The sequence below is a fragment of the Varroa destructor genome, unplaced genomic scaffold, assembly GCF_002443255.2.
Source record: "Varroa destructor unplaced genomic scaffold, Vdes_3.0 BEIS01000006.1, whole genome shotgun sequence".
NCBI classification, from domain to species: Eukaryota; Metazoa; Arthropoda; class Arachnida; order Mesostigmata; family Varroidae; genus Varroa; species Varroa destructor.
In genome coordinates, this window is record NW_019211459.1 from 18,397,657 (window position 1) to 18,411,884 (window position 14,228).

Sequence of the window (14,228 nt, forward strand, 5' to 3'; positions counted from 1 at the left end):
CCGACATCAAGAGAGCTTTAGACTGGCAGACTTAGTGATCTAGAAGTTAAAAAAAATGATCTAACTCAGTCAGATTTGCTTTAATCGATATGAAAGATGCAGCTTTATCTGAATAGTTGTTCGCACCAATGTTCTAAAAGGAAGGTAGGATCCTTTACATAGAGTAATTGACTGCATGTAGTTCGCAAGAGTTTCCTTCCGTATCAAATTTGTTACGGTAAATGATAGGACTTCTGCATTAAGGACAGACATATGCTTTTGCTGGAAAGTGTGCGTGTATCTCAGATATGTTTTTCCTTCTTTTTTTTTGACTTACTTTTTTGTTGTACACATTTTTATTAAATAACTTACATCTAAATCTATCAATTAACAAACGGTTATCCTATTCAGTGTGATCTTTCGAATGTCCGTCTATTACTGCGAATAATAAATACGTACTTAGACATCAAAGAGATTCACTGTTATCTTACGAAACTACTGAAAATTTACTCCATTTTAACTAAAGACGAGCCCTCTAACAAACTACCAAGGAGTCACATTTGAACACAAGACAACGAGCATCATTCAACAGAACAAGAAACGTTTGACTTTTTCCAAAAATGATCAGTTTGCGGTTGCTCGCTCGAGGCGAGCTTAGTTAATACTGGCTGTGATAAAGAATGAATTAGATAAAAGTAATACTTCTCCGCAAAAGTTATCTTAATTAGTTTACAGTGAATAAGGAATAAACTAAAACACTCGGTAAGTTAGCAAGCAGGTGATACTCAAAACGCTTTCCCCCAGTATATAACAGGAATAACCCCCAGTATGAAACGAGTTGAATGAGTCTGAGTTAATCATTTACAAGGGTTAACATATAGTCTTTCATTGCCATTACCTTGACGTCAATTCTCAATTAGGTGACCATTGAAGGTTTGTCCAACCAGAGACGATTAATTTGTTCCTCAAGTCATCGGTGATCTATCCAATTTGTCTTACGGGTGATGTTTCTATATATATATATATATGTGTGTGTGCATATTTTTGTATATCGATGATCCTTTTTAATGGCCCACGCTTCATTTAATAAACATAAGCCCGAAAAACTGAAATATATTTAGAGTGATCTTTGAATCCTGGGTGCTACGATAGTGTTCGCGATCAGTATTCAATTTGAATTTTAATGCTGCGAAGCGCATTACATCGGGCTATTTTTCTAATCCCGGCGAAGCTCAGTACATATATAAACCGTTAATATCCTATACAAGCATGTTTTTGAATCAACTGTAGGAATGCAAGCCTCGATAAAGTACCATAGCGAACACAAATGAACCAAACAGGTACTCCAAACTGGTGAAGTGGCCGTTCGAGCCCTCGTTTTCCTTCTGTATCGCACTTAAACGAAGTGTTTTTGGTTGTGTGTCATCAGAGGAACTAGTGCAATGGTCAGTGCCGAAGCTGTCAAGGCAAAACCAGAAAGTACTTCAGCACACGCAGCAAACAAAGACCGAATGACGGCAGGAACGACCGCATGCTATGGTCCCGGTGGAAAAGCTATCAGAATTAGCACACATTGTTCTGCGAAAGCAGCCGAGAAGCAAATGGGTCACTAAAGATAATGTTTGAATGTGACAAATTTAAGGACAGATAGAGCCATTATTGAAAAAAGGAACCCGGATTGCACCATTTAGATGCTGGGCTATGACTCTGCTTGTCAGAGCGGTGAGCTCGCAACATTCTTAATCGCAGTTATGATCATCGTGGAAACAGGCAGTGTTTTTTCTTTAAAAAAATACTATCGACACTTTTTATTTTGATCATAAGGCTACATATATACCTGTAAAGCTGTGTATTTCAGAACATTTAAGTGGGCCAGTACCTAATCAACTAGTTGGCATCTCACAACTAACAGAAATCACATTGAGTACATAGCTTTTAATGCGCTATGATATAAAAATATTGATATGATGTTTCGGACTACTGTTTTAAGATGATATATCTATGTATATAGGCGACAAAAAAAAGTTGCATTACTTGTATGCACGACCTGTCACAGAGGCGCGCCGAATTTGAAGATAGGTCTAAGTTATACCTAGGCGACAGCCTCTCCCTTCTTGAGTGGAACGGCAAAAGGCACAGAAGTGGGAAAAAGACTACAATGGAAGGGGCGATAACGGAACGGTAGGGAACGTCAGGGGCGACGAAAAAATAAGAGACGAGGGAAGAAAAAGGGTGGAATGGCAGCGACGGAATTCGGTGTCAAACATCCCCTTCTCCTGCCTGCGGCAATGAAAGAAAACGAGCTGAGGAAAAGATGGACGGGGTACCCAACCACTTCTGCTAAGGTCCCCCCTCAACCAGGAGGCCTTTGTCCTAAATTCCCGTAACTCAAACATTGGCGCTGATGCCGATACAGCTGCTTGTATTATTGCTGCTGCCGTGCATGGCTTCTACCCTATATTCTATAAGGAATCGGTTTTCCACGAGCCTATCGGTGCATATAGGAGTCTCAGATGCGGGGAAAATTTTAGAGAGACATTATGCCGCTTGTTACCGACGCTTATTAGATTAGTTTTATAAAACCAAAAAGATTTCTATAATCAATACGACGCAAAGTGCTTCTGTATACTCTCTCTGATATCTATATTCTGTTGTTATTGAAAAGCAAATAAATAAAATATATTTCAAGTGATTAATGCTATTTCAACTGATGCCATTGTGAGACCTGTATAGGTAGTTTTTGCGTTTAATTCCTGACACACAGTGAGACGATAATAAGAACGGTTGTCGTCTGCTATACTCAGTGATCTTTTATTCGATTTTGACATTTTCATTTAGCTTCAGCCAACACAACGTTGGACGTTGGAATCGATAATCAAGGCACAAAAGGTTAGAATTCAGTATTGATGAACTGTCACACCGAAAACAGTCGAACAGTTCATCGAAACAACATCACAAACGAAATATTCCCTACTCATACAACTCATATTTAAACCGACTGAACGTGTGGAACATCAAAGGATGAAGTTGAAGTTGTACAAAGCTTCCTATTTCTCTGAAAGTTCCTTTAGTGTGAATTAAGCGGTAAATTTGATATAAAAATGTGCTTCCATAAATTACAAGCTCAGAATAATGCGCTCACGAGTACTTAGCGCAAATAAAAAAAACTTCAGTAAAATTATGCTGAAAAAGTGTCCACAAAACGCAGTAAGTCCTTTTAGCACTTTTTTTGTTTGCAGAAATCTACGAACTATAAAGCTAGTTTGTATTTATAATGATGATGATGCATGATATACTTATGTACAAAGCTCATCTATTAGCTAGGCGTGACATACAGCAAAGAATTGAATACGTTAGCCTATGTCACGGGCGCCCAACACTATAACTATTAGGCATCGCTTCAGACCGCTGGCTTCCAGCATGAAACAAAAACGGAGTTTACGCCCAGATTCGAGCCTTGAACACCACGGATCCCAAAGTTCAGTCCGCAAACACGTTACTATCGAGCTACTTCTGAGATGCGATTATTTCATGTAGATAAATAGAGACTTCGACCTTTTTGAATTTCGGTCTTGAAAAAAAAACTCCAATTACAAATGGCTGAACGCGACTCATTTAGACCTCTGACAAGACACGAGTACATCATATAAAGGCATTGTAGGCTATTTCCGAAGTTCAGCGGCAAAGCTGGGTCGTGACGTTGTTACAGGATTAATTTGACTCCGTGTAAATCTAATATACGAGGACGATGTCCATGAGGAGCTGCTGGTCAATGTGTTATTATTGTATTCTCATTACAAAACATCTTGCTTATATAAGAACGAGACAGACGTTACTCTGATACTGAGCGGAAAACATTTCTTTGTTTGAGCATGCTGATAAGCCTGAATAACTGTATATCTGTTGAATATGCCTTTCCTTACTATACGCCATTGCAGATCAAGTCATTGTAAAATAACGATCATATTCTCGTTACTTATTTCTGGCCAATTGTCATTGCCCAATTATTTACTATATATACCGGTATTTGTATTGTTTCAATCCAGTCAAGTGAAACAAACCGCCGAAACGACACCTATATTTCATCTATCTAAGCTCATAATTTTTTAAATGATATAAACGAACGAAAACGTTACTTCGCTTTCAGCTGATCGGTCTCTCTAGAAAGAGCTGTACACATTGTAACGTTCTGCACAAAAGAACTAATCTGTGGAAAACTTCGTAACATCGGAGATTGTTGTCTCATATCAAAAACTGAAACATTGCGAGCTGATTCACTGTCAAAAGATCCTCGTTTTTCCGAAATCAGAAGTGACCTCCGAGAGGTGAGCATAACTGAAGCACAAGTGCGGCTTGCTGGCCATTCTCCTGGTCTATCCCCGCCATTGACCGAAATTAAAGAATAGTGTTGCTATCGGATTTTGGGTTCGTCTGTGCCTCATTTCGTCTGCCCTCTATTTTTCGGGCTGGCAGAAAATCTACACAGATTGGAACAGTCATAGTTGCCTATTGGAACACCAACTGGTTGCCCGTAACAAAAGCTGAGGACACCGACTGAAGTGTGCTATATACCCATGAGTAGGTACGCCTGTTTCGGCGACGCTTTTGCAACTTGCGCGTCTCTTCACTCCCTTCGTTGCGCCATTAGCATCACAATGCGGAAATCCGGTTAAGCTCGGAATCGAACAGGACTGCCTACCTATGCATCCGGCGAAAGCAGAGGGCGCCGTTGTAGCGGCGGGTAATCGCAAAGCTATATAGTATAACAATAGCAGATTCGCGATGGTGGTACCCTCTGGCGTAAATATTAGTTCCGATTTTCTGCAGACTACCCGTAGTTTTCCTTGACTCTGGACTCTATTAAGTAAATGAATATTTGCACGGTTTCGCTTCGCAGAGCCAGTCAACCAGCCAGCGGTTTTCTTTGGGTTCCGAGGCCGGTGACGCTGACCGGCCTTGCAGTGCAGACGATCGTTTTAGTCAGCCGAGTGTCACCCAAGCGGTGGCTTCGTTTGAGCTGAACTGTCGAAGACTTGATGGAGAGATTCAAAAGTTCGCGCACTGACGAAAGGGCAACAGAGAGCATTACGGAAGTTTTCCTATTCGTTTATTTCGTTTTCTCCTAGAGGCCAACAGTTAGATCCAACCTCAGTTACAAATAAAAAATGAAGTCCGGCGGGATTTAAATGCAGTGATTGATTGACCGGCCAGTCGAGGACAGTTGTGGTAGCCATGTTCAAAAGGATGGATTTGCTTGAAGTCCAACACTTCGTTTTGTAATAGAGCAGACATACGTATGGAGCTGAAAAAAATCCGTCGAATATCTACCCAAGCTATAATAATGACACCTAACGTTAGAGTACATTGTTACCCGCCAGATTACCCTAGTTATTAAGTACGTATATGAGCTATTAACGTCCTGCTATACACTTATTAGTGGTTTTGTCTGTTTTAGTGCCAATCCATAAAAAGAGACTAAGCCTTCAAAAATAGTGTTCCCAGCTGCTTAGGTGGCTTCTTGTTCCATCCAAGGCAATCGCAGTTACGCCTGTTTTAAATGTTTCTTTTAGCAAGGCTTCATAACATCATTCACAAAATACACTTGCTTTAGAAGCTTAAGCGGAACTTTGCAATTTGCCCTATTGGATGTGGCGATGACCTACTTGTTTTATTCGATTGCATGTTTACCCTTTATTTTATCAAGAAATTTACTGGCATATGCGTTGTTAATTTGGGTAAAAGACACAGGGCATATCGTGTCGACCGTTACGTGGAGCCTTAAACTCTGATTCTCTTCCCATTCAGTTGATCTGAAATGTTGTACTATAACATAAAAAGCTCACTATTATGCTGAAAATGTACGTATATATAAAGAAGGTTCTTTTTACATATACATACACTTATATACATATATATACGTACACGATATACGTGATTAAATAAAGAAACGTTCCGGCTGTTTTATATGAAACAATTAAATCTACGGTATGATGCCCATATTAAATTTAAGTGGCGAAAACATAAGACTGTTTGCTAGAAACAAACACAGTGTTCTATTTCATGTTAACCAGCATCACTCTTGGATTAAATATTCAATAGACGATGCGACCGACTCGACAAAGCCAATGCAATAACATAATATAAAACAAAAATATTAAAGAAGGGCGTAAGACTCCAGAAGGTAGTTGAAAAGTTTCTTCTATCTGTTTTGATACGTCGATGGCCTTATGAAAGATAGGAAAACTAACAGCGTTTTTATATTTAATAGGAATACGCGACAGCATGCTACGAGTCACGTACAGGGGGTAAAAAGCTGTTGAGATTTCTTTTGCCTCGTAAGTTTATAATATATGGTAACAGAAAGGTTACAGAGAGTTAAAAACCTAGACATGAGCGATATTCGCCGCTGTGTATCGATAACTAACAATAAATTTCTTAAGATCATGATCTTGTTCTGACCCTATAGTGGAACATCGATGGAAACCCATACGAACATATTTGTTCTTGTAGTAATCCGTCTTTGATCAGCAGATCTGATAAAGTTTGCTAAGAGTAACGTCAAGTTAGGGTCAAGCACGCCGGGTGCCTCTATGTCTTCGTTTTTTTTAGATGCTCTTCGCGGCAAGCAATGTCATCCGAAATCGCTAGGAGGCATGGGGCAACATTTACCTCGATGACCAGATTTGTGAAAGGGCAGAATGTCTGTTGCGACGGGCGCCAGCAAGAGTACAAAGGACGGCTTGGAGAGCACACGGAAGAACTCAGCACCCCCAGCATTGCCACTGAACTTAATCGACAATGATGCACCAATGTGCGACAAATCTGCAGCGTGCCCTAAATTTATACTACCAACTGGTCTGATACCCATTCAAAGGACAAAAGAGGACAACTCTGTTCGGTAGCAAGCTTCTCCTCAGCTTTTCAGCCAGACGCTCCCTACCCTTATGCCCATGTTATAGGGACTAATGGGGGCCATACCTCAGCTTTTCTTTCTACCTCAGCGCGGAGGTGATTTGTTTTCATTTGAAGTCGCTCGCCAAACCGTATTTAGTCCCGGGTCTCTATCTTGGCATGGCACAGGTTTCTCGATGCGTTGATGCTTCTTTCTACTGTGGCAGATACTTTCGGTTCCCTTTAGTAGCCCTCGGTGAATCTAGAGCTTCCAAGGCGACTGTCGCATTTAGCTAGACCCATAATTCTTTTCGTTTGGCGGTACAGTTGAGGTGTATAGACTAGCTTGATTCTCTTGCTAATGTCTGCCTACTGGTCGGTTTAGTGGATAATCCTTTCTAAAGGGACCTGCGAGGTCTTCAAAATGTCTAAAACCAAAGGTTTCAAACATAGATACTACTAGCAGCATTGGCATTAAAGGCACGTGCTAAATAATGAACGAATTCGATATCGGACATGCGTCGGTTATCTGTAATATATATGTAATATATATATACAATTCGGGCTGATCACATGTACATGCTTCATTTTAGTGGATTAACTATATTTAGTTCTTTTGACGGGCTATCGCGGGTCGATTTGTAAAAGTTGTCCAACGTAGACGTTCAATTAATTACGCATGCAGTGAATCTTTTAGCTCTTACCAAAAGGGACCTATAAGTGGTTTGGTTACAATATATTTACATTGAAACATTTTATGACCACGTGAACTTTGTAACTTCTGTTAGGTCAAATATTGCATCTAAACCCATATAGCTTTTGTCTTCAGGCACACCCGAAAAGCAGTTGTTGAGAGAAGGGCTTTGGCAATGGTCAATTGTCATTTGGGGAGAGCGATGGTTCAAACATATAACGAATATCCGTACGGCAAGATGCCAAAAAAGGGATAATATCCAGTCGATCAAGTACGCTAATTCAGGTAATACATTTTTTCTCGTTATTCTATTCAATTGAGCGACCTCACACGACAAGGGGTGAAAAACTACACGTATGCATCAATGTTATGTAATGTAAAATTTACAAACGGACACGAATTTGGGACGGATAAAGAACGAAGCTCCTAAAAAAAAAATAGGCAACTATCTTTGTGTTAGGCTTGATTGAGTTCTAGTTAACTGGCCACCCAATTTGAATGCTCATAAATAAACACGTGTTAATAAAAGAATTACAGTGCACAACGACCAATACCCAGAAACGTTCGATGTTTATGCTTAGCTAAAACTACTGTTGTACCATAAAAAGTTAACGTAACTTTACAAAAGGGACGATTTAGCAAAATTACTAGCACGATTCTGGAAGATCCGCTCTGCAATAGTTGCGGAATAAATAAGTGAGTCTAGATTTAGGGCAATACTCATTACTGCGGCAAGCTCATCAAAACCTTAGTTTAAGAGTAGCTTAGAAGAGCTTGATCTTGACAGTTAGGGAGTGTTTCGCCATCGCTGATTCGGCTATGAAGGAGAAGGTCAGCCCGGTAGTTCAAGCTTTCTTTCGTTAATTTTAATTAATTTCTTAAAAATGGCCAGTATAGGCCGTTTTATTTATATATATATATATATAAGTAGTATACTATATATAAGTAAAAAAAAAAACAGTCCTCTTACACTCACTTCACATTATAGCGTCACCTGATATATCTCACTGAAGACTCTACAATTAGGAACTCACAGATGTAGAGCAAAGCTTTTTTCCTTCTTCCCTAAGCGGTCATCACTCATGAGGACCTGACTCGAAGTAAGAGCTTGGTTTCAACTCGGTATGCTCAGGAACACCGCTCCAGTACCTAGGTCATACGAGGCCTTCACATCTCGGTTCGGCAAAACAGCATTACTGTAGAGTCACTTTGGGGGTAAGTAATTCTGTGGAGGGTTAGGCCAAAAAAGTCTATATTAAATCTACCAAGAGATAGGGACGTGCGCGTACTTTGGCTAATTTAGAGCAGGAAGACCTTTATTACAGCAGTAACTATCATAATATTTATTTACATCGCATCAATAAGGACAAAGTTGAGAATATTACCAACCCCTTGCTTAAAATAGGTTCGGCGTGAGTGGCATTACTACCTATTACGAGCAGCTATTCCAAAATTGTACACTTTGTCCTTAAATACTATATGGCTTTTTCCCGTAAACAATTGAGCTGGTTCGTCAGCTGTTAGTCTGTGTAGATCTTTTAAGAAGGCAGGGGGCTAATGAGTATTAGGCACGACAGGCCTGACGTCTGTCGATGCGTGAAGGGGTTAGGCTGGCGGGAATAAAGGTCTAAATGAAGAAAGATGGCCCGAAGAGACGAGAAAGCTAGCTTCGAAGCTGCATAGAAATGGGGCAAAGGTGGACGATATGTCTGAGCGATGGCAAGAGTTCGAACTATGCCGGAGGCCATACGATTACCAGCTGCGACCGTTAGGCCATATGCCATAAGGAGACACTATGGCGACTTGACAGCCGTAGTGGTGAGAGAATCCAATCTGCAGAACTAGATCGGCTTTGGCCTATATATGGCACGGGTCCAATGTCATATGCGGCGCACTGAAAAGTATGGATAACCAGCGCACTCGGCAACCCGGCTTGGAAGTCTTCGTAGATTGCCACCAATCCGTCTTTAGTTCACACGGGTGTTCGCGCATTTGTGTTGCTTCTGATTGCAATGTCTACGATCCGAGAGAGCACTTGGACCTATTGGCATCTTTATAATGACCAGAGTTTATGGCTTCTATTGTTGCACTGGCCTAGTTTTAGGTTTAAAGAAACAGGTAAATCAAAATGCATTAACTGTAGTACTCTATAGGAATTAATGCATCCCAATATAACGTCATTGCGTATAAGCGTATCTCTGTAGTTGTCCGCATTCCTATTGTCATCATCGTCATTACCACTACATCAAAATAGCGCCGCATATAGGAAAGCGCATAATGGAATAACGTAACGAGCATTGTGTGGAGAGCGAATTTTGTTCGTCTGTTTTTAAGCACTCATATTGAGTGCTTAAAAACAGACGTGTATAGCTTGTGGTAGTCAATCTGGTTCGCTCTTAAGATCCTGTCGAAAGGTAAAAAGACCGTAAGCAACACCGGCGACTACCACTTAAAAAATAGTAACATCACATAGATGCACCATGGCGCTTGCGCACGTCGCTTATCTGGAGCGTGCATCGAGCTACCTTTCTTATTGAAGAAATAATCCAGTAGTACGTGCTCGACGATCGAAGCAAGATGTGATGCTCAGATTCTTTGATGACACAAATATTTTCACACGTACCACCTCTAGTATGGGCTAGCTCTGCAGCTTTTTTAAGTTCCTAAGAAGATTAATAACAGGATTAGGCATTAATCCGTTATAACGAACACATTCAGTCGGCCATCATTATAATTTTATACGAATGCTCGTACCGCTCGCGATATACGCTACATTCCTCGTGAAAATTTCGAAACGTAGACAACTTACTATTAGAAATTCGGTCCAACCTTCTTCATTCAGTTCCGATGTGCACATAAACTCTTTAGAATGTGATTGTTTTTTAGTTATCATGTTTATTTTAAGTTACTCCTTGTTCACCTGAATTTCTTTTAGGAGTAATGTATTTTAGGAGACCCTAGTAAAATATCCGTTTAAGCGTCTTATTGAAAATTTTCAGAATCCTTTTTCTTTCCTCGACTGCACTGGCTTTTTCGGCTCATTCTCCTCGTTTGCTGAAGCTTTTCGCCAATATGAGCGAATCGAGCATAAAGTTGGGCATACTTCTTCTTATTTTGAAGAAGGCGCCGCGCTTCTTGAGTGAGCTTTCGAGACTCGGCTACAGAGCTTCGCATATCTAAAATCCGTTTCCGCGAGGCTTGCAGACGGTGTATTTCACAGATGTTTTTGAGAATCTTCCCCAAGCGGGCGTCATTGCCGTCGTTGTCAGCCATAGTTCGATATTCCTGGACAGAAATCGATTGCGTCAAACACCGTTCTCGTAGTTAGGTAATTGGGTTCGTAAGGGAAAAACCGTGCAAAACATTAATCAAAGTAAACTATGTTTATCCGTAAGAACCTCTCAACATGAAGCAGGAGACATGCGCTAATCACATCTACGACTGGCGACTTCCCTTACTAATATTTACTTGTAAATAACTAAAATTCGGAAATGATCAGTAGAAAAGAAACGAACTTCAAGATCACACTTTCCTGGCAGGAATTCTTGATCCGCGTGTGTGCGGATGAGACACGGTACCTTCGAACTAAATGGCGTTTAGGTGTAGTCGATTCACTCGTAGCCGCGTACGGTTTTCGTTAGTCTGGCACTCCCCTTTTCCCTGGTTTTTCGATATCGATCGATCCTCAGTTTCAAACCTCACCCGTTGACGAAGTCGTCGGCTTTGTCGTATTCTGGAATCGAATAAGATGCTTCAACCAGTTGATCTTTGGCTATACTTTAATACACAAATGCATCGACCAAGCATAAGCATGTTTCACGTTGGCACATTTATGAGACCATACGGACTTGTTAAACGAACATCGAGTGTATAGTCAACAACCGACGACATACAAATCAAACATACGGTTATTTTTGACTTAATAGATTTAAGCTTGTTGCCATCTTGTACAATTATAACCTGATTTTGCTGTATGTACTTTACGACATGCGACATTTCCTAGCGAGAGTAGAACGCAAAAATACGTTTTGATGGGTCTTTCACACGTACGTTTATACGTTTAGAGGACTGATCATAAAAATGGTCTAGTAGACCACACCCAACATCTTCTGTTACTGACTGCATTATTTGAAGTATATTTTTAGGCCACACTGACAGGCTAAACGTATACTAGCAAGTTCATTCAACTTTATTGCCCTATTACACAAACATAAATGTATGGCTCTAAAAAAAACCCTCTACCATTTAGGTATAAACAGATTTATCAATTCTGATATAAATTTGTTGTATATATATATATATATATATATGTATATATATATATACCCACATATATATACATATATATGTAAATGCATGTGTTAGGTATTACCTCCTTTGAGATACCGCAAGTGCGTCTCGAGGTGCTCCAATTTCTACGATGACCAAGCTATCATCAGTACAAACGTTTACGTCACATCAAATAGATTAATTATATTGAGTTCTACTGGTCTTTAGCTGGGTACGACTGACGCGTGAGTAGCTACGATATCGACAACAATCTGTACACCCATCGTTTAATAGTGCTCTGACCATACGAAGCGAACCGCCTCCAAACACAGCTTCGGTGTTACACGAGTTGACGCAAAAGACTTTATTCAATCGTATTTTAGTCTGCAAGGCGTTGTCAAAGAGATTGGTCACGGGTAATGAACAATAACATAATAATATGCAAATAAAGAGAAGGTTCTCCACAATTTGTGGGAAAGCCCAGACTGATACCAAAGAAGGTTACGCTATTCATTCGTTTCATAAAACTAGCAATGTATCATGCATTATGAGTTCCTGCCACTCGGGAAAACGATTGATCCGATAGCAAATACCAAGATCACGACAAGCTATTAAAAAAAACCAATGAAAAACATCGTCTCCCACCCTGACAACGTCAGACCATACATATCTTATGCTAAAATTAAGGGAACTGAGGTAGGATTTCTTAATGCGTCCGCCGTATAGCCAAGATCTCACATTATCAGACTAACCTATTTCGACCTCTGCCCAAATTCCTTAATGATGTTAAATTTATTTACAAGAATACAATTTTTTTTACTTAGAAATTCTGGTCACTGATCAAAATTGCGTATATGTAGTTTAACACTGTTTTAAAATATTCACATCAATTTTCACCTTGGTATCAGAGCTGTGTGTTGTTAGAGGGTTTACTTCAAATCTTTACTTCAAAGATTAAAATCGCATTAACGAAGGTGGGAGCTCAAACCCCTACAGCCTGTATGATGTCGAATAGTAGATAGATCCGTTGATAGCCAATGACTAATTCATTTCAATTTTGTAGACAAGTATCTTTTTTTTGGCTAGAGCCATTTTTTATACCATTTCAGTGTTATGACAAGATTACTCGTACTGTGACCGTACTTTGTACTGAAATTTAGCTTCCTCATGTCCTTCGTTTCAGTAATACTGCCCAGTGTTATAGCCTCATTGAGAAGCTCGGTAAAGGTAATCGTTCCGTTATTGTATCCTCGTTCAGCTTATGCGTCATGCTCATCCGCACGTTAAGTTCTGAGCATCAGCACACACTGTCTCTCACACACGGTGCCACTCTGTCTGCTTCTTTTGTACTATAGCAAAGCTTTCCTAGTAATTTTTCAAACAGTTCAAGGTCACTTACTCCAATTTAGTGGCCTTTAAGTTACCGCATTCATAAATCAGGTTTATCTAAGAGGCCGCCTCGAGGGAGAAAACTATCGGCAGCGTTTGTGTTTTCATAGCCAGAGCGTCTCGCATCGAATATAACGTGAACTACGGAACCAGTGGTCAGTATTTCGTTTCAGGTCAATCCTGTCAAAATAAAAATATTCCGCCTATTATCAGAAATGGACGTAATAGATAAGCAGAGGCCAGTTAATCATGACGAATTATTCTTCGAATCATAACTAATTCCGCTACTGATTTCTGCACTCACCAGCGCCACTATATACCAGCTGCCTCGATGCTTGACCGCTTCGTTGTATGGTACAAATCAATGCCCTAGGCTCGATTGAATCATATTTATAATAGCTATGAGCTCAATCCTGACCAGAAAATATTTGCGTTCGGACTTTTGCAGCTGTGCTGCAGCGTTACCACGAGGGGTATCAATTTGAGGAGTAAATTAGGCGGAGTTTAATAACCCCTGTTTCCTTTAAAAGCTTCAAAAACATTTTAGTGTTAAACTCATAGGCTTGGTATTGTCGAATACAATACATTTCGACATAATGTACATAAAGAAAACAATAGACCTTCACAGTGCTTCAGTGGTATGGTTTCCATCGACCTGGGGCCTTCGAAAGGACATATTGACCTGAAGTCACTTCGAAGTTCTTGAAGTTGCTTGGTCGGCAAGTACAACACTAAACCTAGTAGACACATGTCTAAACACAGAAAAAAAGTCCGATTTTTATTATTGATAATGAGCAGGTCGTGTTCATGTCTTGCCGCTAAAACATGTAATCGATCGCTCAATTCTGTCTGTGAACAGCAGATTATACGCGGACAAACGCGCCCGCACTAGCGGTTTCATTTTATTAAACTGTTTGTCTATCATTGCCAATGGCCCTATCTATTTTCAAAAAATGCTATTTGTATGTTTTGTGGCGACCTTAAAAATATTCAAGTGGCAATTACT

At 40.1% G+C, this 14,228-nt stretch overlaps 1 protein-coding gene and 1 long non-coding RNA gene across 6 annotated transcripts in view; one reads left to right on the forward strand and one right to left on the reverse strand.

Moving 5' to 3' along the window:
* The window catches only part of LOC111252472 (cyclin-dependent kinase 6-like), a 77,690-nt gene that overhangs the window by 4,037 nt on the left and 59,425 nt on the right, over positions 1-14,228 (forward strand). The gene's annotated exons all lie outside the window — the stretch shown is intronic.
* On the reverse strand, positions 10,440-13,682 carry LOC111253445 (uncharacterized). Of its 5 annotated transcripts, XR_002674661.2 has the most exons (5): positions 13,527-13,653; positions 13,233-13,402; positions 11,937-12,217; positions 11,143-11,297; positions 10,440-10,849 (listed from the first exon to the last, which is right to left on the reverse strand). It is a non-coding gene; the product is annotated as an uncharacterized LOC111253445 (long non-coding RNA). The 5 variants fall into 5 exon arrangements; XR_002674662.2 differs by lacking the exon at positions 13,233-13,402 and having other exon boundaries at positions 13,527-13,675; XR_002674660.2 differs by lacking the exon at positions 11,937-12,217 and having other exon boundaries at positions 13,527-13,652.